The following is a 5,516-nucleotide window of genomic DNA, read 5'->3' on the forward strand; positions in this document are numbered from 1 at the left end:
TTGCCGGACTTTATTTTATTTTTTATTTTAAATGAAAAATTTAATTTTTAAATTTATAAATTCAAAAAAATGAAAAATTTTCTTTTCAAATTCTAAATTTTTTATTGAGAATTGATGACAAGTCATCTTAGCCTAGTTTTACTAGTCGTTTTCTTTGTTTTTATTAGGTTTTATGCACTTTCTTACATTATAAGTAAGCAATTTGGAATGGAATTGCATGATCTCTTTGAATCAATCAACCACCCTTTAATTGATGCAAAATCATGAAGTTTAAACTAAAATTAATTGGTTTTAAATGAATTTTAAGCTTTGTGAATTTTGTGATACTTTGATTGGTTGTTTTGATTACTTGTAGGTGAGGAAAAGAAAAAAAAATAAGAAAAGCGTAGCCTAAGGAGCATAATCTAAGCAAAGAAAGAAAGCGTGGCACAAGAAAGAGAAGCGTGGCTCAAAGAAGGAGAAGCGTGGATGCATTCAAGAAACAAGGGTATAAAGCTCTTGCCAAGAGCTTTAAAGCTCTTGTGGAGAGCTTTCCTTCAAAGAATCAGAAGCCAAGCTCTTGCCAAGAGCTTTATCAAGAGCACATGGAAGAAGGAAGCAAGAGCCAAGCTCTTGCTGAGAGCTTTTTCGGGCATGCCTTGTAGAAAATTAAGAAAGAAAAGCTCACTAATGCACTCACCAAGACTTGAACCCATGACAAAAGGGAGAGAGTGAAGCGCTACTTTACAAGAAAAATAAGCCAAAATTGGCTTGTTTTCACTCCATGGGATTCGAACCATGTTCCTCAAGGAAGCAAGGCTTTGTGCGCCACTCATTTGCCAAGGAAAATGGCCAGCAACTTCCTTCACCAAGGATTGAACCGGGCACCTCAAGGAAGCAAGACTTTGGGCGCTCCTCTTGTGCCAAGGAAATTAGCTCCACAAGTGCTCCACCCAAGACTTGAACCAAGGACCTCAAGGACAAGTAAAGCTCTTGCCAAGAGCTCAAAAGCTCTTGCAAAGAGCTTTGTTCTCTTGTCACAAGGGAAGGACCGTGCGCACTTAAACAAGGAAGGGAAGCAAAGCTCTTGGCCAAAGCTCTTGCCAAGAGCCGAACCTTCCCCTGGGAGGTGCACCATGGGCTGAAAATTCAATCAAAAATCCAATTAAATTCAAATCTTCACCAATTTTTAGAGCCCACCCAAATTCTTAGATCCAATTTAGGAAGTGTATAAATAGGTGTTAGTTTGATTTAGAATGGAGCTTTTTACTTACTTTGAAATTTTCTTTTGCTTCTTTGAATTTTCATTTTTGTAATTTTGAGAGCTCTTTACTTTGAACTTGGATCTTGGAGAATTAGGAAGGAGAATTGATCTCTCTTCTTCCTTGTTCTTGCTTGAGCACCCTTTACTTTTCATCTTGGATCTTGGGTGGAGAATTGAAGAACTTTTGTTTCAATCTCACATTGGGATATCTTGTTTACTTTTCTGCATAATTGAATTTCAATTTCTGTTTACTACTTCATCTTCTACTCTTTCTGTAATTTACTTTTCTTTATTTCTTTTGCAATTGCTTTTGTTGGATCAAGGAAGGATTTGAGATCTAGACTTATTTTCTAGTCTCTTCCACTCCTGAGATCTTCAACCTTCTTTTAAATTGCTGCAACTAAGCATCAGTCATTTTCTGTTTTTAAACTCTTCAAGCATTGTTACTTTTCTGTTTGAGATCCATTTCAATTCAATTCCTCTTTTGCTCTTCTGTTTGTTGCAATTTACTTCTGCTTGTTTAATTTCTGCAATCCCAGCTCCCTGAACCCTTTTATAATTCAAGCAATTTACATTTCTTGCACTTTAAGATTCAGTCATTTACATTTCTTGCAATCTAAGTTTCTGTAATTAAATTTACTTGTTCTTTAAGATTCAGCACTTTTATTTTTTGTTCTCTTTAATTTACTGCAAGTCTTCCCTCTCTCTTTACAATTCATGCAATTTAGTTTCTATCAATTATAAACCACTCAACCAATACTTGATTCGCTTAACTAAATCAACCACTAAACTAAAATTGCTCAATCCTTCAATCCCTGTGGGATCGACCTCACTCATGTGAGTTATTATTACTTGATGCGACCCGGTCCACTTGCCGGTGAGTTTTGTGTTGGATCGTTTTCCACACATCAAGTTTTTGGCGCCGTTTCCAGGGATTGAATTAGATTGACAATGATTAAGTGAAGTGGAGATCTAGATCAAGCACTTTTTCTTTTCTGTTTCTTTAACTCTTGATTAACCCACTAACTGTTTGAATTTTTGCTTAAGTCAACTAACATTTCACTTTAGCAATGGATTGAAGTGTTATTGCCTTTCTGGTGTTGTGTGATTCTTATACTTTGGTTGTATGTCAGGTACAAGGAGAATTATACCCACTTTTTGTGAACAAGACGAAAGAACTCTTAGGAGATTAAGGAGAGCTGAAAGAGGGAAAAACATTGTTGGCGAAGAGGATTCAGAAGAAGAATTCCAGGACATGGAGGAACACTTAACAAATCCACTAAATCCACCAGAAGGAGCAGCCCATAACAACAACAATCTACCACAGAGGAGAATTTTGGCTTCCTACACTTTTGCAAATCCTAGACATTGTGGGAGTAGCATTCTTACCCCAAATATTAATGCAAATAACTTTGAACTAAAGCCACAACTCATCACCTTGGTCCAAAATAATTGTTCCTATGGGGGAGGACCACTTGAAGACCCTAACCAACACTTGTCTACCTTCTTGAGGATTTGTGACACTGTCAAAACTAATAGAGTGCATCCTGATAGCTACAAGCTACTGCTATTTCCATTCTCCCTCAGGGACAAAGCCACTCAATGGTTGGAGTCCTTCCTAAGAGACAGCATCAACAATTGGGACAATCTAGTAACCAAGTTCCTTGCTAAATTCTACCCACCTCAAAGGATCATTAGGTTGAAGACTGAGGTACAAACATTCACACAAATGGAAGCTGAACCCATCTATGAGGCATGGGAGAGATACAAGGCTCTAATCAGGAAGTGCCCTCCTGAAATGTTTACTGAGTGGGATAAGTAGCAGAACTTTTATGAAGGCTTGACTTTGAAATCCCAGGAAGCGTTGGATCATTCAGCTGGAGGCTCTTTGCAACTCATGAAAACTACAGAGGAAGCTCAAAACCTCATTGATATGGTGGCCAATAACCAGTATTTCTTTGCTCACCAAAGGCAACGCCAACCATCACAAAGGAAAAGAGTGATGGAGTTGGAAGGAGTAGACTGATCACATGTCACCATGTCATGTTTTTCTATGCTTTTTCATATATGAAATTGATGATTTGTGCTTAAAAATTGAATGTTTTTGTGCTTAATTGGTATATTTCTTTGATCTTTTAATTTTATAAATCTTGTAGGAAATAAGAAGAAAAAGAAGCAAAGAAGCACAAAATAAGCTAAAAAGGAGAAAAAAAGAGCTTTGGGGTACACTTTGAAGTTGGAGCACACTTTGGAGCCTTAGGCCATGCTTTTAAAAGCGTGGCCCATAACCAAATAAAAGGAAAATAGGCAATCAGCACAAAGCTCAGCTCACAAGGTGAGCAGAGCGCTACAAGAGTGCAAAATGAGCTTGGAAAGCAAAATTTTGGCTAAGTTAAAATCTGGGCGCTCATAGCATGACCATGCCTCCTTCAAAGGGCTATAACTTGAGCTACAGATGTCCGATTGATGTGCTTCCAGTTGCGTTGGAAAGCTGACATTCAGAGCTTTCCAATGATATATGGCAATCCATATTTAGCATGAAATTGAGGCACGAGTGAAAGGCATATTTAAGGGCCAAAAATAAGCAAAAAAATCAGCCAATGCTTCCACCAAGGTTCGAAGGGGGAAACACAAGGAAAACAAGGAAAGCAAGCAAGGAGTGCTCAGTTCACTTTGTGAGCTGAGCTTTATCGGGCTCCCACTCAAGAAAATGCAAGGAAAAGGCTCACAAGAATGCCTCCACCAAGGTTTGAACTTGGGACCTTCCCTTGGAAGTACCAATGCTCAGCTCACTTGGAGAGCTGAGCGCTACTCATGGTGCATCCCACAACCATTTGACATGGACCAAGGAAGGAGCGCGCAACATTTGAAGAAATCTTGGGAAGAACAACAAACCTCCTCCATAAAAGAACTATTAAGTCAAATGTTGAGTGCAAAGAAAGGAGTGGAGGAACAAAAAAGTGAGGAAGTCATTCAAGAGAATTCACACCCAAGTGAAATGGAGAAGTGCACAGAGGAAGAGCTCATAAAACCACCATTACAAGAAGCTCTTAATGAAGAAATCATTCCAACAATCACACAACCACCAAGTCTTGAATCCAAAGAAGTGAAGGCAACTAGCAAGAGCACCAATTCTGTCCCTAAGCCAGCAAGCAAGAGCAATCAAGTCATTTGCAAAAGGAAGCTTGCTGAGGAAAGGCCAAGACAAGGGACAGTAGCTGAATCTTCTCCTCCCTTGAGGTCATTCCTCTTAACAAACTGGAAGAAGAGGAAGAAAGTAAAGAACATCATGTCAAGCTAATGACACTAAAAGAGCACTTGTTGGGAGGTAACCCAACCGTAGGTATAATTTCTCTTCTCTGCTTTGTTTTCTTTCTTTGCTTTGTTTAAATTCAATAAATTGGCATAGGGTTACATTCTAAGTTTGGTGTTGCCATGCAACACATTGTTTTCAATCTTTTTGGATGATTGCATCAAATAAAAAAAAATGAAAGTGACACACCAAGATTCTAAGTTTGGTGTGCCACCTATTTTTCTATGCAAATCATTCAGCAACACCACTTGTCTGCATAACCATAATGTCTTTGCAGTGTTAATTTTCTTTTGGTTTGATATTTTGTTATTCTGTTTACTTTAGTTAATTCTTTGTTTTTAATGCTTTCATTTTAGTTTGCTTATTTACTGTGTTTGTTAATACATTACCAAGAGAGCTTTATTAATGACAGATTCTTGGCTTGGTGATTGTACTTAATAAATAACAGTTTCATTTGCTTGGTTTTAATTCAAATAAATGGACATAGGATTGCATTCTAAGTTTGGTGTTACTATGCAACACAATTTGCTTCAAATCTTTACTGGATACTTGCATTGATTCCAAGTGAAAGTGTCACACTAAGTTTGGTGTGCCACTTATCTTTTATGCAATGTATTATGCTCACCTTCTTAAGTTTGCAATCACAATGTCTCTGTCTCTTGTGCCTTGATTATTATCTTTAATTTTGCTTGCTTAGAACACATATACTACTAACTTTTCATTGTGTAAGACATTCATGATCTATCTTAGCCCCATAGCCATTGTTCTAATTGTTGCTTGAGGATGAGCAAGCATTCTGAGTTTGGCAAAAAAAGAGTAGAAGGAAAAGGACAATAGTAGAGAAGATGAATTACAAGGTTGTAAAGTTCCTTTTCCTCTCATTTGTTTCAAGCACCATAAACTACATGATTGTCTGTACCTTCTCTGTATGCATGTGTGTATGAAAAGGCATAGTTTGAT

This window comes from Arachis ipaensis, chromosome B02, assembly GCF_000816755.2.
Source record: "Arachis ipaensis cultivar K30076 chromosome B02, Araip1.1, whole genome shotgun sequence".
Lineage (NCBI taxonomy): Eukaryota > Viridiplantae > Streptophyta > Magnoliopsida > Fabales > Fabaceae > Arachis > Arachis ipaensis.